The sequence below is a fragment of the Miscanthus floridulus genome, chromosome 2 (genome assembly GCF_019320115.1).
Source record: "Miscanthus floridulus cultivar M001 chromosome 2, ASM1932011v1, whole genome shotgun sequence".
Classification (NCBI taxonomy): domain Eukaryota; kingdom Viridiplantae; phylum Streptophyta; class Magnoliopsida; order Poales; family Poaceae; genus Miscanthus; species Miscanthus floridulus.
The window spans coordinates 133990740-134014214 of NC_089581.1; the positions used below are offsets into that span (position 1 = coordinate 133990740).

General features: G+C 46.4%; 1 pseudogene; it reads left to right on the top strand.

Annotated features, from left to right (window-relative positions):
* Positions 1-6864: 6864 nt before the first annotated feature.
* On the top strand, positions 6865-7885 carry LOC136539741 (protein GOS9-like; annotated as a pseudogene).
* The last annotated feature ends 15590 nt before the right edge of the window (positions 7886-23475 follow it).

A 23475-nucleotide genomic window follows, 5' to 3' on the forward strand; every position in this document is an offset into this window, starting at 1 on the left:
TTGGGCCACCGGTGTCACAGATTGCGTCGCTCCCTCAGACACCACCGTGGCTGCGTCTGGCTGCGCCTGGCTTGTCACGGTCGTGCACCCTCTAGCGAATCAAAATACCCTCTGTGCGATTTTGCCTAAATCGCCTGGGGGTTTGGGGGCTACACCCGTCGGGTGCGCTCGCGCGCACCCATTGGCAAGTCAAAATACCCCCGGGCGATTCTATCTGAATCACCTGGGGGCTCAGGGGCTACTGATGGGGACCTAATACTGGGGTACCCAATGAGGTGGAACTAATAACCATCGAACGTTGACACTTTCGGTCAAACAAGAACACTACTATGCTTTTTGCCTGAACGACAGAAGCTTGGTTCCGCCTCACCCAACCCCCGAGGGCTAGACTCCACCTTGCCCGACGGCTGAGGGCTGGCTCCGCCTCACCCGACATCAGAGGGCTAGCTCTGCCCTGCCCGATGTTCGAGGGCGGGCTCCGCCTCGCCCAACGTCTGAGGGATGGCTTCGCCTCGCCCGACGACTGCACCCTGCTCCTTCATGATGATGAGCACATGGTACAACAGGACATTTGAGTCAACCACAGTACCGAGGACCATGCCCTGCACGCCTATAGGAATGTACCATCAGGATACAATGGGACGGGCGCTTTAAGCCCTTTTCGACCTAACAGAGCCCGAACAGTGTTGTAGGCGCCGACTTTTATCCTACAGTGTTGTAGGCGCCGCCATCAGCCCTCGGGCGCGGATACTAACACAGGCATACGACAACCGCTACAATCCAAGGAAGAACTCACATCATCTACAGTAACAGTGTATAGTCATTTCCCCATCTACTCCCCGCAGAGTCATGGCTCGGCGCCCTGACACACCGCACCGTTCGCCGGGGGAGGATGGGACATGACCACTCCCTGAGACGAAGCCAGAGCATAGCCCTATCAGGATCAACGAAACATGCTATCCCTAGCGTGGTCTGCCATGTCAGCAAGGCAGGCTCAAGGGAAAAGGAAGACCCGACACCCTCGAAGGACCTTCTCTACCTTTGGTTTTTTTCTCTTTCTCCTATCTGTAACCCCTGCTCCCCCCTTGGTCTATAAAAGGGAGGGCAGGACGCCCCACTAAAGGGACGGATCGATTCCACACACAACACACAACCAAGCAGCAAATGAGCTCTTGGCGTCCTTTCAACCTTTCCATCAGAGACTTGGGACCTGTCCCTCTCTCGACCGTTTGTACCCCCTACTACGAACCTTTTTCGGTACTAATAGCACGAGCAGCAGCAAACTGGACGTAGGGACATTCTGCCCGAACCAGTATAAACCTTGTGTCCTTTAGTACACCATCCAAGCCTAACGCGCAACAATTATAAATTTACTAGTTGGTGTTTGTTCGAAACACCGACAGAGAGTCTCTTGGAGTTGCTCTTCACCTAAGAGCGTTGAAGCCTAGAGCAAGATAAGTCTCCCATGTCCCATCACTATATATAATCAGTAGGGGTAAACCCCTCCTTTTTCCTCATAAAAAAACATTTGTCAAGAAAAACTTTCAAGTCAAACAACAGGTGAAAATAGAGGGTGACAACATCAATGATACAGAAGTTTATCTACAGCTTTTTTAACATTAGCTCTATTTGGATCAAAATCCCATAATCCCAAGCAGATTTTGGAACATTTTTAACACAGAGATTTTTAGTCTCAAAATCCAATAGAACTTAGTATAGAATACTAGGTTCCATAAATCTTAGTCCTATCCAAAGGGCACCTTAGGATGCTCTAAACTACTTTAGTGAACAGACATTACATAATCACCCCTTTAAGAGCTCAGAGACTCAGGGTCATGATAAATTGTTCCTGTGCCACTGAAACTTTTCGGTAGCTCTTTATATGTCACTGAAGTTATGGCACATGAGACACACTGGGATACAATGAGACTGGGAAATTTCTTTCAGTGTCATACTTAAATAAATTGACACATACCTAGATAATTCATGGTGGTTGTGCACTCAACTGTAGCACCAGCCACCTGGGGCTAAAAAAAGGACCTTTGCCAAGATGCGGCCTAGGCTGCCGATTTTAGGGAGCTTTTCTCCACGCTCCAATTTGAGAATTTCTTCTTAATGCAATGCCACAGCGAGGTCTATCCCCTTTGAGCCAGTTTTTTGAATTATAATCTATGTGATGCATAGTTCACTTTTACACTTGAATTTTGGTATTCCAAACACGTTAGGAAAATTCTACTGAACCCTCTAACTATAGTAAATCATCTACTTCACCCTCTTACTTACAAAACCAGATTGTAGTAAGTCAGCACAATAGGAAAAGATTTACATATCCCCCTACATACTAGAGTTTGACTACATAACCCTTGACTGTAAAACCCAGTATTGTAGCTTTTAAAGGAGCAAATAAGGTTCAAATGACCCAGCATGGTTCTGCATGGATGTTTCGCACACGTGATCCCATGTGTAAGATGGGCAGGCCTGGCAGCTTGTTAATGTGGCTATGGGCCAAGAGGAAAGGGAAACTCGCAAATTAGATAGCCATAGGAGAAGAAAGCAAGGGTAGCGGGGGGGGGGGGGGGGGGGGGTGATTACGCGGTGCCTAAGCTCCATGTCATCAAGGAGTGCTAGGAGGTACAAGTTGGAAAGAGAGAAGGGAGAGTGAAGCGGAGGGGGCATTGAGTATGAGGGATAAAAGATGATAAAAGAAAAAAAATAATGTACCCATCCTATGTGCAAGCAATGGTTATCAAGCCAATGTGGCGGGGTATAATGGTAAAACAGTTAGGCAAAAATATGCCTTGCAAAACTATCTCAAGGATCATTTGAAAGGTATTAGATACTTTAGTGGCTATAATTATGTCTTTATAGTTGAGGGTTACATAGTTAACCCTCCATATGTTAGGTGGTTATATATGCTTTTTTCCCTATTGTTTGTTGACTCACAGTTATATCATATGGGCGTACCCAGTGCTGAGAGCATCCCGCACTGTGCGGGGTCTGGGGAAGGGTATCAGCGGCAATCCTTACCCTTGCGATGTGCGAATGCAAGGAGGCTGCGCTCGAACCCAGGACCTTCCGGTCGCAGTCGGTAATACTCTACTGCTTGCACCAGGCCCACCCTTCACTCGCAGTTATATCATCATCTTTGGATCATACCTCATCACTCATCCCATCCCCTGCGCGACTCCACCTCTCCCCCACACGCGACTTCTCCTCTCCTGCGACGTATGCGCCACTCCTCACTCTCCTCTCCCGGCCACCAGGGCTCCAAGCCACCGGTCACCAGGCGCCGCGGCAAACAAGGCTGCCCGGTGCGGCCAAAGCCGAGAAAAAGTTCTCGCCGCCGGCCACGAACGCGTCCGGAGCACCGGGCAACGACTAGGGTTAGGGTTTCGGACAACCGGGAGCAGGCCTCCGAATCGGTTACTTAACTTAGAATTAATTAGACTTATTGGTACTCACCATTAATCGGAGATGCTCATAGGGCTGTCCCCATGCTTGCTCACGAAGCATGCATACGCCCCCGTTCGGCTTATCTTAAATCTGGCTTGTTCGGCTTCTTTTTTCAGCCGGAACAACGTTTTTTCTCTCCCAACATTTCAGCCAGAACAGTGTTTTCAGCCAATTTCAGCCAAGATTCAGCAAGCCGAACGGGCCAATGTTGGAGAACAGCGACATGGTGGCTGGCGTAGGTCTTCATGACGATCTTGTGCTCCTTGATCGGTTAGATAAATTAGTCGAGAGAGTCCCTAGACGTGGGGTCTCCTTTTCTCTTATAGCACGTGTCAGACCCTGGGATCAGGCCGTTAGGACGTTACAACGTGTTCCTGATCAGGGCACCTGGTGGGCCTAAGCCCCTTAAGACTCGGTTCTTTTGACCGAGCCTGAGATCAACTCTAACAAATTTTCTTTAGATGCAGAAGTGTCTAACACGGCTAAAAAGTTTCTTAGAGACAAGTCCTCTAATTAATAGAGTTGGACATTTTTGCATGCCACCTCAAAAAAACAGTGAGGCGAGCTCTGAGGCAAACACCCATCTCTGTTTACCTCTTTAGAGAGATGGACATCCTAAAATGACCATGCTATTAATATATTAAAAGAAATTATGTGACTTAAACCCGACTTGATCCGCTTATTTTTTTATCTGAAACAGTGTTTTTCTCTCATAAATTCATCCAGCATTCCTCCAAATCATCCAGATTCCTCCAGAATTCAGACAAGCGAACGGGGCATATAACTTGCGATGCGTTATCACGGTGTCTAGCTATGGAGGTTTATCCTGGGCCTAGAAAATTATTTTTCTATATTTGTTATCCTCTTTTTTTGTTTGTGAAAAGAATAGCTATAGAGACGAGCTAATAAGCTAAATACTAAAATGGTCCATTGATAAAGATCATTTGGCAGACTGTTAGTGGGGCTGACTATCTCAGTAAATCGAAAATGCCTCTGAAATGCACTAGTGCAGTGGTATGTTACGAAGCCATGCATGCTAAGAGCATGTCTAGGACAGCTCCAGCTCCTTAAAAGTAAATTCGGAGCACGAGATCCACCGTGGATCTAGGCTCTGATTGGGACACTTCCACCACGAATTTAGATTCATATCTCTACACTAAAAAATAACTAACCGTATCGTCTGCTTCCCCCGCCCCCGCCCTATACGCCAAAAAAATCTGAGATAAAAACATATACGGCAAAAGAAACACCATAAAAGAAAACCACCATCCTGAAAAAATCCATCGTCTGCTTCCCCCGCTCCAGCAATATACGATATATGGCAAAAAAAACACCGTAAAAAAACAACGTCCCTGTTTCTGGAAAAAAATATACGGCAAAAAAAAACACCGAAAAAATCCCGTTTCCCAAAAAAATACGGCAAAAAAAGGTTTCCAAAAAACATATACACAATAAACTCTCTTAGTGCAAAAATAAATTAATCTACTAAAAAAATCAAATAAAACATTTTTTTATAAAATATAAGAAGTTCATCCAAAGAAAATATATGGAAATAACAATTCCCTCAAATTCGACTTAGATAGCTTTGGTGACCACAGGTGTCACACTCTAAAATGGATTTAATCGGTTTGAAGTGATCATGTAAAGACCACTATTCATCCTTCAATCGACACGTGTTCGTGTTCGACTTAGATAACTCACACGTCCACATCCTATCCGATTCAAATCTCTACACCTATCTGCCCCGCTCTAGTCTCCAGAGTTTAACTAGCGACGATACTCCGCTCCGAAACGAGACCTGAACGGACTGCACCGGCCGGCTGGCAGCCTGCCCCCAAGATACGGCCACGTTCGGATCGCCCACTTCCACGGCGCTCCTTTCCGACATGGACTCATCCACGTGCGGTTTTCAATTTCGGTATTGCAAAAATTTCGGCCACTACTGAAACTACCGAATTTCATAAAATTCGACCGAAATTTCGACGATTTTTTTAGAGACTAGCACATAAAGTATGTTTTTTCTAAAAAAAACATTTAAATCTAAACAAATATTAGTATGATTTATGACTACACAACTATTGAATACAAAAATATGCAATATAAACAATAAAAAAATGAGTCTAAAGTTATATAACACATGTATTAGTGTATTACAAAATTTTGGATTTTTCTTTCGGCCACCACCGAAATTACCGAATTTTGCGAAATTTCGTCGAAATTTTGAACCCTGCATGCCACTCATCATTATATAATCAATCAACCCCACAAATATATGACTATATACAAGATCAACACCACGAACAGTACTTCCTGCCCGCCGTTGCCAATACCGGCCGCTGGAACTTCCAATCCGGTGAACGCCCAGCCAACCACATCTCAACTTGGTGAGGCTGTGACAACGCGACATATACCATGCAATTCGGTCCATGGCAAAAACCAATTGAACGCACCTCTTCCTCCCCGCCCGCACGACACGAGCAAGTCCTTCGCCGCGTCCGGCCCTCATCCATCTTGGCCAAACGAACCGCGCACTCGCACGCCGTCGCTGCAGTCACGCCTCCATGAACGCCATCCATCGTCTTGTCCAAATCGCCTCTATGGAGCTCCGTTGCTGGCGAATCGACGCCGTGGTGGTTGCCAGGTAGCCGCCCGCGCGGCGCCACGCCGAACGCCGGCCGAGCAGTGCAGGCTTAGCTCCGATCCGCTCTGCTATGCAACGTGATGTCAGCATGGCATCATGTTGACGTCGTATACCTCATTTTCCCATGGAAAACAAAAATCAAGAATACACTAGAAAAACTACAAAGCAATGTGCACAGGAGTCGTTCATCTCTGGATCAGCACCCTGAGATTAACCAGCCCATATCCTCCTCACCTTGGTCAGGGGCGGACCCACTAGCTAACTGCCGGCAAACCTCGGTACCATTCGTCTCAATGACTGCAGCAGGTGAGAAAGCTCATCGAGTTTCTGTTTTAAACTCAGAGCTCAACGAGTTTCTGTTGGCACTTGGCAGCGTCAGAAAACAGGCGTTTGGGGAAGAAAAGGAATTGCCGAAAGGGTATGGACTGGCGTCGTTGGCTAATAATAAATGACATCACAAATATTTATACTGACATCATAAATAATGTTTCGAGTGCAGAAATATTTCTGAAAACCTGACATTCAACTCGCACTTACAAACCCCTTCTTTTTAAAAATAATAATATCATTAAGCACATCTATACTTACTATTACGTAGAATTATTTAGTACCCGTGCAACGTGCGGGCATGATTCTGTGCAATTATAAAAGATTATTAAGGGACTAAAACTAAAAAAAATGACAAGATTAAGTTGACGGAGAAGAAGAACGAAGTGGACAGAGAATATAATGTAATAAATATATGGAACTCCGTATCACGCCTACAATCTTGTGCCTGCAATACTGCATCGATCAGTTCTGCGGCCGGCGGCGACGACGACATGGTCTCCCTCAATTTTTCCTCTCCCTCTCCTCTTGCTAGCTCCACAAGCATCAATCAGACTCAGACGATCGCATCACTAGTACTCGAGCTGGCAACGCAAATCAACCAAACATAATCTCTGCTCATTTTCCTCTCTGTCGTCCTGCCGGCAGAGCTCGGTGGTGAAGCTTGGGACGTGGGGCGGCGACGGCGGCAGCGCCTGCGACATCACGGTGGCGCCGCAGCGGCTGGAGAGCATCACCATCCGCTGGGGCAAGGTCATCGACTGGATCTCCTTCTCCTACCGTGACCGGAGCGGGAAGCTGCACACCGCCGGGCCCTGGGGCGGCAACGGCAAAGGCGAGGGCACGGAGACGGTGAGTTCCGATCCTTAGCTCGCATCGATCAATTCAATGGTTGTTTCAATAATTCTTTTGCATCTACATCCGCACTTGCATGCAGATCACACTGGAGGCCTCGGAGTCTGTAACCGGAGTTGCGTGGTCAGTGGGCCCATTCACGCTCAAGAACGTGGAGCGTTGCATCACCTCCATCAAGGTTGTGAGCAACCTCCGCAGCTACGGCCCTTTCGGCCACGGGGTAGACAGCACGCACCACAATCTGCCCGTGCTCAACGGCAGCGTCGTCGGCATGTTCGCCAGCGCAGGAGATTTTCTTGACGCCATCGGCTTCTACATCCTCCCAGCTGCCCTCCCTGCTACGACGAAACCTACGGAAGCTGACCAACAAGAAAAAGAGAAGGAGAAATCTGGCCAAGAAGAAAAAGAGGAGGACTCTAGCCATGCATGAAGAAAAGGAGAATGGAAAATCATAAATCATAGTTTGTTCTCTATGAGAAGGAATCGTAACCCTTGCCAGTTCTCTTTGTGGGCTCTTATCAATCATCTCTTATGTCTTGTATAGACTATTACACGGGGGCTTTAATCAATTTTGAGAGAATATCTTTTTTCTACTTTGTGCCTCTATGTTTTTCTATTTTTGTGCGTCTATGTTTTTCTATTTTGATGAATTACCAAAGTGGTGGAGAACACACAAGCAGACCTATCGCGAGGATAATCTTTGTCATATAACGAATACATTTTTGTGCGGCATGTACTTGTGATATTTCAAAAATGATTTAGTTGAGACTGTAGAACGAATAAGGTTTATAGATTGAAAACAAATTAAGTCTATCGTAGTCTATCAAGTCAAATTCTCATAAACATGCCGTGTTTTAAACAGGAATCATTTTAATTTGAAACACAAACATGAAATCCAATTAAAACGGCGATTAGGACACATATACCACCAATGAATGGTAACAAGAGACGTGTGCGTCTTTTGGTAGAGCGTCATTATTGTTCTCGTTGCCGCGTTCGGGAGTAGCCGTGAAGCCTTCTCTAGATGGGGGTCATGGCTCATGACGCTTTCGGTGTCGAAGTCGAGTCCCCCTCGGTGTTGAGGAAGACCCTTTCGAGGAGTTCAGAGACCGTCAGACCAGCAAGATCAGTTTCAGAGCAGAGTGGGCATATCATCGTCCTCCGTGGGATTGATCATGCCAATGAAGCTGGAGTAGTTTTGTTAGACGGACCTGCTTGTAGATGCACCTGAGGTGATTACCTGTCGGTGGGCCGCTACTGCGTTCCTGAGTCGAATAGAAAAATCAGGAAAGTCGCATGGCATATCTTCAGCAGTTGCGTTCGATCTGTTACATAATCTACTCTTACCTGACGTGAACACAGTAAGGAAGGCGGCGCAGAAAAGGTTCCTCGCTGTGATACTGTAGCCGCTGCAGATGCAGACGTCGTACGGCTCGCCTGCAGCACTGTAGGCACATGCAGTGGCCGACGCAGAGTCAGCCCTATATGTTATCTAGTTACTGTTACAACATATGCGTTGTACTAGAACTAGATGGATAGAGTTGTATAAATAGACTACCACGGCAACTCAGTAAAGAGATCTCAGATTTGCCATCTCACAGACAGGGCTTCGGCCAACGCTGGTATCTTGTATTGTGTGTGCATGTTCTGTTCTCCCTTCTTCTTTTAGCTCTAGCCATAGTGTGTGGGGACGGACAACGCATGTTCGTGATCGGCACGACTGGCAAAACTGGTGAGTGGTTCACTCACCTGATCCGATGATCCTGTGGACCAATAAGTGGTATCGGAGCCATACAAGCGCAGTCACCAGACTAACTGCTGGCGATGACGGACGGTTCGAAAATGGGTGACAGCAGTGGCACTGCTGTGGCTGCCCAACCACGACCGGATGTCGTTGTTCACACGGTGTGGGAGGTCAGCGGCACCAGTTGGCCGATGCTGACTCCCACCAACTATGGAGAGTGGTCGGTGACCATGAAGGTCAAGCTCAGAGCCCGACGGCTCTGGAATGTTGTTGATAAGGGCACCAACAATGAAGAAGATGATATGTCAGCGCTGGAGACTATCCTCGCTGCTGTACCGGCGGAGTACAGGGAGCCGTTGGGGATAAAGAGCTCTGCTAAGGAGACGTGGGAGGCTATTGCGACGATGCGCGTCGGTTCTGACCGCATAAAGAAGGCGACGACCCAACTTCTAAAGCAGGAGTACGCCAACCTCAAGTTCAAGGATGGTGAAACGGTGGTGGACTTCTCCCTTCGCCTGCAGATGCTCATCAACAAGCTGAAGAGCCACGGCGTCACCAACGACGAAGAGAAGGCGGTCTCCAAGTATCTCCACTCCGTGCCGGTAAAGTACATCCAGATCGCTCTCTCCATAGAGACGATGCTGGACTTGTCCATCCTCACCATTGAGGATGTGACAGACTGTCTGCGGGCGGTGGACGAGCGCCTGGAGCAGGCGACAGCAACAAAGGATAGCGGGAAACTCCTGCTGATGGAAGAGGAGTGGGCTGCTCGGAGTAACTCCGGGAAGGCAGCCTCCTCCAGCCGCGGTGGCAATGGCATGCGCCGCGGCAAGACTTCTTCGGAGAAGAAGTAGGTCGACCCCAATGTTTGGTGTGTGCTTAAGATACCTAAGAATTCTTTTTACGGCAATTAAATTAGTTTTCTTAGGATTAGCTTGAAATCTAGCACACATACACACACTAAACATGATGTCGAGCCTAGATGTGGTTAAATATAGCAAGCTACCTATCATAAAGCGGTAGAGAGTTTGATCAACCATGTTACCTTCCTCATCTAGGTCAAGATGTCCATTAGTTAGCATTGGTGTTTTGATTGGCTTACATTCATCCATCTTGAATCTCTTGAGAAGATCATTTATATATTTCTCCTGAGAGATGAAAATCCCTTCTCTCATTTGTTTGACTTGAAAACCAAGAAAGAATGTAAGCTCTCCAATCATTGACATCTCGAACTCCTTTGACATCAATTCACCAAACTCTTTGCAAGAATCTTCATTTGATGATCCAAAAATGATATCATCAACATACACTTGACAAATGAAGATGTGCTCATCAAGCTTCTTGGTGAATAGTGTGGTGTCGACCTTTCCGATGGTAAAGCCCTTCTCAATAAGGAAGTCCCGAAGGCGCTCATACCAAGCTCTTGGGGCTTGCTTAAGCCCATATAATGCCTTAGACAACCTATAAACATGATTATGATATCTAAGGGTCTTCAAACCCGGGAGGTTGATCAACATAGACTAGTTCATTAATAAAGCCATTTAAAAATACACTTTTACATCCATTTGATATAGTTTCATTTCATGATGTGATGCATATGCAAGGAGGATACGAATGGCTTCTAGTCTTGCAACTGGTGCAAAGGTCTCCCCAAAATCCAATCCTTCAACTTGAGAGAACCCCTTTGCAACTAGTCTTTCCTGGTTCCTCACAACTATTCCTTGATCATCTTGCTTGTTGCGAAACACCCACTTTATTCTAATGACTCTTGCTCCTTTTGGCCGCTCTTCAAGAGTCCAAACTTCATTGTAGGTGAAGTTGTTCAACTCTTCATGCATGGCATTTATCCAATCTGGATCTTAAAGAGCTTCTTCTACCTTGGTAGGCTCATAGCAAGAGACAAAAGAGTGATGAGCAATAAATGAAGCAAGTTTTTGTGAGCGAGTCATTACTCCCTTTGATGGACTCCCTATGATGAGATCTTGTGGATGATCTTGTAGTAGAGGTGTATTTCTTCTATTGACCACTTGAGGAGGAGGTTGTGGAGCATCAACATCTTATGCTTGTGCCACCATTTGATCATGAGAGACATGGGTGTCTTTATTTTCCATTATCCCATCTTTATCATCTTGTGGTACACTTGATGAAGAAGGTGGATCAATCACTTGTACATCATCTTTAGGCTTGATATCTCCAACCGAAATGTTTTTCATAGCCTCCCTCAATGGTTCATCACCTACATCATGAAGATTCTCATGTGCTCCTTGGGAGCCGTTAGATTCATCAAATTCCACATCATATGTTTCTTCAACCAAGCCGGTGGCATGATTAAATACTCTGTATGCTTTGGACTTTGATGAGTAACCAAGAAAACCAATATCACAACATCTTTGAAACTTCCCTAGGTGTTGCCGCTTCTTGTAGATGTAGCATTTGCAACCAAACACCCTAAAGAAAGAGACGTCCGCCTTCTTCCCATTAAGCAACTCATAAGGTGTCTTGCCAAGGAACTTTTGAAGGAATAGGCGGTTGGATGCATAGCATGCGGTGTTCATAGCTTCCGCCCATAGCGCTTCGGGGGTGTTGTACTCATCAAGCATTGTTCTTGCAAGAGTGATCAATGTCTGGTTCTTTCTCTCAACTACACCATTTTGTTGAGGAGTATATGTTGCGGAGACCTCATGCTTGATCCTAACTTCATCACAATATGCTTCTATGTTTGTATTGTCAAATTCCTTTCCATTGTCACTTCTTATCTTCTTGAGCTTCACTTCAAACTCATTTTGTGCTCTCTTGGCAAACTTCTTGAAGCAAGATGCAACTTCAGATTTGTCATGAAGGAAGAATACCCATGTATATCTTGAATAGTCATCAACAATCACAAGACAATAAAGATTTTCTTCCAAACTTTTGAATGTTGTTGGCCCAAATAAGTCCATGTGAAGGAGTTCAGGCACTCTTGTGGTTGACATGAAAACTTTGGTTGGATGAGTATTTGCAACTTGCTTGCCAGCTTGACATGCACTACAAAGCTTGTCCTTCTCAAACTTCACATCCTTCAACCCTCTCACCAAATCATTCTTCATTAGCTTCTTGAGTGAGCTTATCCCAACATGAGCAAGTCTTCTATGCCATAGCCACCCAAGTGTTGTTTTGGCAAATAGGCAAGTCTTCAAATTTGCATCTTCGGAGGTGAAGTCCACTAGATATAGGTTGTTGTATCTAAATCCTTTGAATATCACTTGATCATCATCCTTTTTAGATACAACTTCCTTCTCGGTGAACAAGCATTGGAAGCCAAGATCACACAATTGTCCAACGGATAGCAAGTTGAAGCTCAATGAAGCAACATATAGCACATTTGAGATAGAATGATCATTTGATATTGCCACTTTACCCAATCCTTTAACTTTGCCCTTTGAGTTATCTCCAAATGTGATTCTTTCTTGTCCATCTACTTCTTCATCTAGTGAGGTGAACATACGAGGATCACCGGTCATATGTTGTGTGCAACCACTATCAATAACCCAATGACTTCCACCGGTCTTGTAGTTCACCTACACACAAGAGATCAAGCTTTAGGAACCCAAACTTGTTGAGGGCCCTTCATCTTCTCAACAAGTGACTTAGCAACCTAAATTTTTTTAGGCCTATTCTTGTTGGGGTTCCTAAGAACATGACTTTCATCTTTCCACTAGAGTCCTTTCTAAGCATGTAGTGAGCATTGAAGGCAAAAGGTCTAGCATGCTTGGGCAAGGGTTGTGGTGGTGGAGTTTGGCACTCATGAGCAAAGTGGCTTTCTTGTCCACACTCAAAACACTTCTTTGGCTTTGGCTTTTGTTGTTGTTGAGCTTGAGCCTTCTTCTCTTTGTTTGCCATGTACCCAATGCCACTTCTATCCATCTTCATGACGGTGTTCATTAGTAGCTCACTTTGAAGATACTTGCCTCTAGTGAACTTGTTCAATCCAATCTTGAGATGCTCTTTCTCCAACTTGAGCTTCTTGTTTTCTTCCTTAAGAGCATCATTATTTTTATCTTCCTTGAGCTTCTTGTTTTCTTCTTTGAGCTTCTCATTCTCAAGCATCAACTCACCATCATGATCAAGAGTTTCTAGCACAACGGACTTGGTGGTTTTGAGTTCTTCAAGATCTTTCTTGAGCTTTTCATTGCCATTCTTGAGCTTGACAAACTCATCATAATCATCGGCCTCAACTACTTGCTTGTCCTTGCTACTAGAACTTTGCTCAATGCTCTCAATGATCAAATCATCACATGATGTAGCTATATCAATCTTAACAATATTGTTAGTAGCATCATGTGGCTCATTGAATAAATATTCTTAAGCAATAACTAGATTATCATGATTAATCTTAAGAGTAGTATATTCATCTTTTAGCATATTATGGCTAGTGATGAGCTCTTTATGCATCCTCTCAAGTTTATCATATTTATCTTTAAGCTCTTTCTTAGAAGATTTGAGCTCTTTGAGTTTGGATAACATAGCTTCATTTGCTTCTCTAAGCTCAACACTAGCCTTTTTGGCTATATCACATTTAGCTAAAAGAGAATCATTTTTAGCTTCTAGCTTGTCATTCTTAGCTCTAGTCTTTATAATGATCTTGGAGTATTTATTTAGCAATTTAACAAGATCAACATAAGAAAATGATTCATATTCCTCATCATCACTATCGCTATCATCATTACTAGCATGTTCATCACCACTACTCTCATCATCATTTGATACCTTGCGTTCACCCTTGGCCATAAGGCATAGGTGTGTAGAGGATGATGATGATGGTGGCGGTGAAGATGATGAAGAGTCAATAACAATGGCGGCCACCTTCTCATTATCACTATCATCATCGGATGAGCCACTAGATGAATCAATGTCCGTGAGCCAATCATCGACGATGTATGCCTTTCTACTCTTCTTCTTGCCATCTCTCTTCTTGTATGGCTTGTCTTTCTTCTTCTCATCTTCATCACTTGAGTCATCTTTCTTGCCCTTGTTCTTGTTCTTGAACTTATCTTTCTTGAGCTTTGTGCATTGGTGAGCTAGATGACCAAGTTCTTCACAATTGTAGCAATCCATCTCAAAGATTGGCTTCCTTCTAGAGCTAGTGAAGAACTTCTTCTTTTTGCCATCAAACTTTATGCCACTCTTGTTGAGCTTCTTTAGCATCTTGGCGGTTTTTCTCACCATGAGAGTAAGGCTTGCATCATCAACTTCATCATCACTTGAGCTCTCATACTCAAGCCTTGCTTTGCCCTTCTCTTGACTAGCTTTGAATGCTAAGTCCTTTTCTTTCTTCTTGTTAGAGGATGAGCCATCTTGAGGTGTGATGTGCATGTACATCTCATGAGTATTGATCTTTCTCAATATTTGTGTCGGTGTAGCGGTGGAAAGATCACCTTGATGAAGCATGGTCACAATATGCCCATATTTATTAATAGGGAGGACACTCAAGATCTTTCTTACAACATCGGTTGGTTGCATTTGAGTGAGTCCAAGCCCATTAACTTCCTCTACAAGAACATTCAAACGTGAATAAATTTCATTAGCACATTCTTTAGGAAGCATCTCAAAAGAATTAAGCTTTTTCATGACAAAATGATAGCGTTCCTCACGCTCACTCTTTGTTCCCTCATGGAGCGCACAAACGTCCGACCATAGTGCATGGGCGTCTTTGTGGTTCCTCACCCGGTTGAACACATCTTTACAAAGGCCTCTAAATATGGTGTTTCTAGCCTTTGCATTCCATTTTTCATAGTTCACCTCATCGCCTTATAGGTTAGTAGCATCCCAAAGTTTTGGGAAGCCTTGTGAGGCGGCTCTAAGTATTCCAACATCTAAAGCTTCTAAGTAAGCCTCCATGCAAATTTTCCAATAGGGAAAATCATCCTCCTCAAAGATAGTAGGAGGTCCATCCCTGTGAGACATCTTTCTCTAGGCGGTTAAGCCTAAATACGTGAGCACAAGGCTCTGATAGCAATTGAAAGGATGAAGATGCCCAAAAGGGGGGTGAATTGGGCTAATTCTAAATTTCTTTGCAATAATTAAACTCTACGGTTAGCCTAATTAACCCCTTGTGCCTAGAAAGTATTTCTATTGATCTAACGCACAAAAGTTTAGTACCCTAAGTTCCAATCCTACTCTAGCATGGCAATTCAAGGAATGTAAATGACAAGAATTGAATTACTCAAAGTAAATGCTCAAAGTAAAGAGAGAAGGAGGAACGCGGCGATGTTTTGCCGAGGTATCGGACAGTTGCCACTCCCCACTAGTCCTCGTTGGAGCACCCGTGTAAGGGTGTAGCTCCCCCTTGATCTGCGCAAGGATCAAGTGCTCTTTACGGGTTGATTCTTTGACACTCTGTCACGGTGAATCACCCACAACCGCTCACAACTTGAGTTGGGTCATCCACAAGCTCCATCGGATGATCACCAAGCTCTCCAATCACCACCAAGCTGTCTAGGTGATGGCGATCACCAAGAGTAACAAGCACTAACTCTCACTTGACCATGACAAGCCTAATGAGAAGGTTGGATGCACACTTTGCTACTCTTGATCTCACTAATGAGGGCTCTCTTTGGGATTCTCAAATCTCAATCACCTCACTAGGACCTTGCTCTTCTTGGCACTCTCAAAGGTGTTTCTCAGCTGTTGGAATGAGCAAAAGTACCCCCACACACTAATGGAGAAAGTATTTATAACATGGGCTAAAAAACAAACCGTTATGTGCCTCTGCGGGGTGACCGGACACGCTGGTCAGTTCACCCTGAACTCCAGTGTTTACAGTGTTACCGTACGCTGGCCAGCGTTCGGTCAGCACTGACCGAACACATCCGGTCGAGATTTTCCCTCTCTGGAACCTTACTAGAGTCGACCGGACGCTGGCTCTCAGCGTCTCGTCACAGGATCTCTTAGCGTCCGGTCGCACCAGACAAAAACACCTCAGTCAAATGAACTGACCGAACCCTAAGCCAGCGTCCGATCACATCGGAGCTAGCATCCGGTTAGTATTTGACCCTCCATTCACTTCCAACTCTCGATCATACATGAATGAAGTTTGCTCTATTAGATCTAAGGGCTATTATGGAGCTATCTAGTGCAAGATTTAGCAAGTGTGCACCACACCTAACTCACTAGACTCATCTAGGTCAAGCTACCCATCCATACGCCCCTTAATAGTATGGCCAAAGGAAAAACAAAGTCATAAACTACTCTAAGTGTCTCTTCAACTTCAAATGACACTTAGAACTAGTCATCCTTAGCCTTGTCGTCCATCCTTTGAAAACCGAAATGATTTCCATCATAGGGGCATGGCCACCATGATTGCCCAATCGATCTCCATTACTGTGACCTAACTTAATTGCCTCTGCAAAACACACGTTAGTCACAGTAATCACGTATTGTCATTAATCACCAAAACCCAACTAGGGGCCTAGATGCTTTCAGATGACTTGATCGTCACCGGTGCGCGCGCGGAGGACATCAACAGCTTCAAACGTGAGATGGTGGCTCGTTTTCGAATGAGCGATCTCGGCGCACTCTCCTACTACCTCGGCATCGAGGTGAGATAGGGGATGGAGGAACTCACGCTTGGTCAGAGCGCGTATGCCTCCAAGCTGTTGGAAAGGAGCGGTATGACTGAGTGCAAGCCATGCGTGACTCCGATGGAGGAGCGGCTGAAGCTGACGAAGGCCAGCACCGCGGTGAAGGTGGATGCGACACTCTACCGGAGCATCATCGATGGTCTGCGCTACCTAGTCCACACGAGGCCGGACATTGCGTTCGCCGTGGGCTATGTCAGTCACTTCATGGAGGATCCCAGAGAGAATCACTGGGCTACGGTGAAGCGGCTACTACGCTACGTCAAGGGGACGGTGGATCATGGGATCATCTTCCCAAGGACCGGCGGAAGCAGGCTGCAGCTCACTATGTTCAGCGATGCAGACATGGCAGTGGACATCAACGGGCGACGGAGCACCTCTGATGTGCTCGTCTTCCTCGGGTCGGCCCCAATTTCATGGCTGTCACTGAAACAGAAGGTGGTGGCGCTATCTACGTGCGAGGCAGAGTACGTAGCGACGGCCACAGCGGCGTGCCAAGTTGTGTGGCTACGTCGACTGCTGGGCGAGCTGACCGGCATAGAAGCTCACCCACCAGCACTAATGGTGGACAACCAGCCCGCCATCGCCCTCGTGAATAATCTGGTTCTGCACGACCGGAGCAAACACATCGACGTGAAGTTCCACTTCCTCAGGGACTGTGTTGATGGAGGGTAGATCGTCATCGAGTTCGTCGAAACTGGTCGGCAACTCGCGGACGTCCTCACCAAGCCGCTCGGACGACTTCAACTCACAGAGCTGAAGGAGATGATCGGCATAGAGGGGTTACAAGGGTTAGCAGTAGGATTAGGGGAAGATTGTTAGATAATCTACTGCTACCTTGTGTGAACACAGTAAGGGAAGGCGGCGCTGAAAGGGCCCCCTGTTGTGATACTGTAGCCGCTGTAGGTGCAGGCGCCGCACGGCTCACCTGCAGCACTGTAGGCACATGTAGTGGCCGGCGCAGAGTCAGCTCTATATGTTATCTAGTTATTGTTACAGCATGTGCACTGTAGTAGGACTAGATGGATAGAGTTGTATAAATAGACTACCACGACAACTCAGTAAAGAGAGCTCAGATTTGCCATCTCACATACAGGTCTTCGGCCAACGCTGGTGTCTTGTATTGTGTGTGCATGCTCTGTTCTTCCTTCTTTTTCTAGCTCTAGCCATAGTGTGTGGGGACGGACAACGCTTATTTGTGATCAGCACGGCTGGTAAGACTGATAGTAGGGATGAAAACGGTACGGATATTTTCCGACCGTATTCGAAACCGAATCCGAATCCGTTTAGAGTGGTTGAGATCTGTCCGTATCCGAGTTCGGATATCCAACATCCGATACCGTATCCGTATCCAAATACTCAAATCATATATTTATGATGTCGATATGTAATTGTATCCTATCCGACATAGTTGACACTATTTGTCGGGTACCTTAGAACGGGGTACCCCAAGCAAACATCGAAATAAAGCTAGAAGGTAAGCCGTGGGCCCCTCACCTGCCACGACCGAGCCCTCCTCCACCTCGCCTCGAGCCTCGAGCAGGAGGTCTCGGAACAAACTTCGCCTCGCGCGAGGCTCCCCAGGGTAGGCCTCGGCAGGGGGCGCCGTGTCACACCCAATTTTAAGGATAAAATTGAATGCACAAAACTCGTGTGTGCCCAGGAATCAATCACACACACAAGCTGACAAATTACATATAGTATCATCACGGTGTCTCATACATCAGAGTTATAATAAAACTTAGTCTTATACATCACAGCGGAATAATAAAAAGATAATAAAACTCTCGTGGCCGTCATCACAGGGAAGGTCAACTGGTTGACCACAAGCCTAATAATCCTCCGGGAAATCCTCATACCCGTTGTCATCTGTTACCCATCCGGGATTTTTATCCAAGTAAAGAGAATAAACAAGTGTAAGTACATTCCGTACTTAGCAAGCTAACATAGGGTTATGAAGCTCAAAAAGGATAGACTCTGGTTTACTGCAGTTAGCATTTTTAATAGGTTAAACTTTTATTCTCAAGTATTATCAAATTATGCTTAAGCTCCCATTTAAACCCATGAGAACATATATCAAGGTTAGGTTTACCATCTTTCATCATAGAACAACTTAATTGATCATCAACAAGTATCCAGTTATTCTGTGAGTTTTCCGGGCCGCTCATAACCGTGAGCACGGCTGTTATAACAGTTTGTTACCCTCTGCAGAGGTGGTGCACATTCACCGCGAGTCATGATCCCCATATGCCCGGGTTAATTACTCCCATGTCACTCCCAAGGTGAGCGGGCAGGGTACATTATGAAGCCATTTCATAGGTTTCCCTAACAAGTTAGGGCCGCTTGGTTTCCTTGGCAGGCAGATGTAGGAACCCCCCTTTCCTATGGCACAAATCCATCGCGGCTATACTCATAGGAACAGAGGCAGCCCTATACCCAAAGTGGCAAGCCCCATTTGCACCCAAAAAGGTAACCGCTAACTAGTTAGGAAAGATCCTATTACTGAGCTAAAGTCAGAGCCATATGACTCTCCCGGTTGCACTGTCAGTCCCAGCTTTTGCCGACAGATAAGTCCTTATGGAGGGCCGGGAGCAACATGAACAAAGGTCATTTGCACTTTCGCCCTATGGAACAGTTGTTATAAATCATGTTACTCACTTTGTTCCATAGTATTATTCATCAACATGTATATCAAGTTCAGTTAGAGCACTAGCAATCTACCCATATGCATTTAACCCATAGGAGACAAGGATCAGGATAACAATCACTAGGATGTCCTTACGGGTATCAAAATTAGACACATGCAAATGAGTAATTGATTAAAGTGAAATAGGACATCAAGGAAGGCCCATGTTATACTTGCCTTGGTTCACAAACTCGTGCTAGTCCTGCTGGTCGTCGAAGAGTTCTTGATCTCCAACGTTTTCCTCACCGTCTGAACGCGACCAACATGGCAACATACAACATTCCAAAAGCATTCATGCAAAGCAAACATTCCTATCATTAGAACAGTACACCAGCAGTATTGAAATCAAGATAAAATGTTTGTAAAACTATCTACATTTCGCTACGATCACGTCAACGCGAAGTTCACGAAAAACGGAGCTAAAATGCGAAAGTTATGATTAAAACAGGTTTTCCTATAGCCCTATATTTAATTAAATCTAATCATGAATTTAAAAAGTTCCAAACTTGACTAACAGTAGCTCCAACATGTAGCTTATGAAATTACGAAGCTAACGCAATTTGAATGGATCAATTCGGAGCTAAAACGATAATTTTATAAGTGAAACAGTTCAAATGGCATTTCTGTAAATACTGAAAGCGTACTTTTGACTTAAGCCGTGGAGTTTACGCTTTCTAATCGAGATTGCGCATTCGGGGAAATACGTTTTGGACTGCGGGTTAGGACTTAGAAAAGTCTAGGGGCTCTTATGCAAAATCACCCGCGAAGGGGTATCTTTCACTGGTGGTCGTTGATCTCGCGATGGACGGTTCGGATTAGACGTGGGGGGGGGGAAGAGAAGGTTTGGCGGCCAGAACAGTGGCTCCGGTGAGGCTCAGCCATGGCCGGTGGCAAAGAACATGCCGGCGAGCTCGGTTAGGGGGCTAGGGTTCGCCAAACGGGAAACCGAGTGAACCGGGAGACGCGGGGGGAGAAGGGGGTCGCGGCCATGCCGTTGCGGCGGCCGGAAACGGGGGCTAGCGCGGTGGCCGCCATGGCCGGCAACCATGGCCCGCGGAGCTCGCGGCCAAGGCTCGGGAAGCCAACAAAATGAGAAAAGAAGAGCATGGGAGGAGAGGGGAGAGTACGGCGAGTCTCACCGCGGTGAAAACCGGAGCAGAGGCGGCTCGGTGACAGAGTTTCGCGCGGAGGCGGACGGCGGAGCTCGGAGATCACGGCAGCGGTGGTTGTGGGTTCCTCGGTGCTTGGTGAGCGTGAAAACGAGAGCGGGGAGGGCAGCCGGGTGCGCGTGGGGGTCCGACTCCCTTTAAAACGAGGCCGAGGAGCTGGCGACGCGCCCACGATGCGCGAGGAGCGGGCGCAGTTCGGCGGCGGTTGCGGCTGACCGGGCGCGGACGTGGGAGGTTGGGGGCGGCGCGACAGGTGGGCCCGGGCAGTCAGCGGCTGGGCGCGGAGGCATGGGCGGTTGCCCAGCGCGGCTTGCTGGGCTGGCGCGGCTGCTGGGCTGGCGCGACTGCTGGGCCGAGCAGCTGGGGCGCGCGGCTGGGCCGGCGGCTGGCGGGCCGAGGGGGAAAGAGGGAGAGAAGAGTGAGCGGGCCTCGCGGGAAAAAGGCCATGTGGGCCGAAAATGAGGAAGGGGAGGAGATAATCATTTTCCCTTTTTATTTTCCAACAAATTTTCCCAAAAGCATTTTCAAATTATTTTTGAACTCATTTGAACACTAATTTAAGAACAATCATCACCTGAATATATATTGCAGTAGCATGTCTGCATCCAAAAGTTTCTAATCTTAAACTATATTTGATTTTAGTTTTATAAAAAAAATATTTGTTTCCTATATTTCAATGCTCACCAACATTGCTTAAATAAATCAATTTGGCTATTTCTAGAAAATGCAAATTTAGGGTGAAATGGGAAGAAGTTGGCATGGATTTTATTGTAGGATTACCCCGCACTCAAAGAGGTTATGATTCAATATGGGTAATAGTGGATCGACTCACCATGGTCGCTCACTTTTTACCAGTCAAGACTACGTATAATGGTGCAAGATTAGCAGAGTTATACATGGAACGAATAGTGTGCTTACATGGTGTTCCCAAGAAAATTGTGTCGGATAGAGGCACCCAATTTACATCGCAATTCTGGCATAAAGTACATAGATCTTTGGGAACAAAGTTGAATTTTAGTTCTGCTTACCACCCGCAAACCGATGGACAGACTGAAAGGATCAACCAGATTTTGGAAGATATGTTGAGAGCCTGTGCACTTCAGTATGGTGATAGTTGGGATAAGAGTCTGCCTTACGCAGAGTTCTCGTACAACAACAGTTATCAAAAGAGCCTCAAGATGGCACCTTTCGAGGCGTTGTATGGACGTAAGTGTAGAACGCCTTTGTTCTGGAATCAGACTGGAGAAACCCAAGTGTTTGGTCCCGATGTCCTTAGAGACGCGGAAGAACAAGTGAGAATGATTAGAGACAATTTGAGAGTAGCTCAGTCTCGACAGAAGAGTTACGCTGATACTCGCAGAAGAGAGCTGACTTTCGAGATTGGTGATTATGTGTACCTGAAAGTGTCACCTATGAGAAGTGTGAGAAGATTCAATATGAAGGGAAAATTAGCACCAAGGTATATAGGACCTTTTAAGATCCTAGAGAGACATGGAGAAGTAGCTTATCAGTTGGAATTGCCTGAGAGTTTGTCCGGTGTGCATGACGTGTTCCATGTTTCCCAGTTGAAAAAGTGTCTGAGGGTACCAGAAGAACAAATTCCTTTGGAAGAACTTGTTGTCAAGGAAGATCTTACTTATGAAGAGTATCCGATAAAGATCTTGGAAACTGCCGAAAGAGTTACGAGAAGCCGAACAGTAAAGATGTGCAGGGTACAGTGGAATCATTATACAGAGGATGAGGCTACTTGGGAAAGAGAAGAGGATCTGAGAAAGACTTATCCCCAACTGTTTGAGTAAGCAATCACCCGAATCTCGAGGACGAGATTCATCTTAAGAGGGGTAGAATTGTAACACCCAAACTTTTTCATTCTTTTAAATAAGTAAATTTGATTTATTATGTTATTAAGTGTGCATTCAATTATAGGAAATTAATAATTTTGGCGAATTAAAATCAATTATAAGATTTGAAACTTTTGAATGCATACATGCTGCTGCATTATTTATTCATGTGATGATTGTTTTTAAATTAGTGTTCAAATGAGTTCAAAAATAATTTGAAAATGCTTTTGGGAAAATTTGTTGGAAAATAAAAAGGAAAATGAATATCTCCTCCCCTTCCTCATTTTCGGCCCGTTCTTCCGCGGCCCGCTCACTCTCCTCTCCCTCTTCCCCGCTCGGCCCGCCAGCCGCTCGGCCCGCTAGCCGCTCGGCCTAGCCGCGCGCCCGTGCTCTGGCCCAGCTCGGTCAAGCAACCGCCGGCCCAGCACCGTGCGCATGCTTCCCGCGCCCAGCTGCTGACAGCCCGACCCCGCCCGTCAGCGCGTCCCCCACCTCTGCCCCGCGCCCTCGGAACCACCCGGCCATGTCGCGAGGCCGCAACCGCCGCCCCGCGCCCGATCCTCGCGACGTGGGCGCGTCGCCCCGCTCCCCCGGCCTCGTTAAAAGGGAGCCGAGACCCTCCGCACACCCCTGCTGCCTTTTCCCCGCTCTCCTTTCGCACTTGCTCGGGCCGAAGAAGCCGCAACAACCGCCGCAGCACTCGTCGGATCCACCGTGCGCGAGCAGCCGTTCCCGTCGCCTCGCCATCGCGTCTGGCCCTCAGCCGAGCTTTGTCGTGATGTAACGGACCTCTTGCAGCCTTTGTCTTCTTGTTTTTCGCCTTCAATCGCTAACTCTTGGTCGTCGGTCTTCATAGAACGCCGCCGTCCGCTGCTCACCGTGGTCCGCCGTCCTCGCTTCATCACCGCTTCCGATTTTCGCCGTGGTGAGCTCGCTTTGCTCCCCTCTTTCTCCCCGTGCGGTTATTCATGTGTTTCGTGGTCGTTTGAGCCTTATCCGCATGCGCCATGAAGCTCCACACCGCCGGCAATGGCAGAGCCGCCGCGGCTGCACTGTTCCCCGCCGGCGTTTTCTTCTTTCCCCCCCTCATCTAATCCAAGCCCTTCATCGTCTGATCAACGGCCCTGGATGGCCGATACCCCT